The sequence below is a fragment of the Cystoisospora suis genome, assembly GCF_002600585.1.
Source record: "Cystoisospora suis strain Wien I chromosome Unknown contig_38, whole genome shotgun sequence".
NCBI classification, from domain to species: Eukaryota; Apicomplexa; class Conoidasida; order Eucoccidiorida; family Sarcocystidae; genus Cystoisospora; species Cystoisospora suis.
In genome coordinates, this window is record NW_027152840.1 from 12678 (window position 1) to 12947 (window position 270).

Genomic DNA, 270 nt, shown 5'->3' on the forward strand with positions numbered 1-270 from the left:
GAGAGAGAGAGAGAGGGAGGGGATTTGGTTCGTGTATTCTTCCTATGTGATCAGTTGGAGTGTATGCACAGTCGTTCCAACGACTTTCGCGATGTCGCTGACACACAGGGCATACCTCTGTCTTGGTCTATCTAGGGGCGTCTATACATTTATACAGACATGTTTGTACTGCTGCAATGTGTACAGACGTACAGTTACTTATCTAGGCGTATATTGATTCGTACATCTATTTGCATATACACATGTGCACATATATGTTCTTGAATTCCA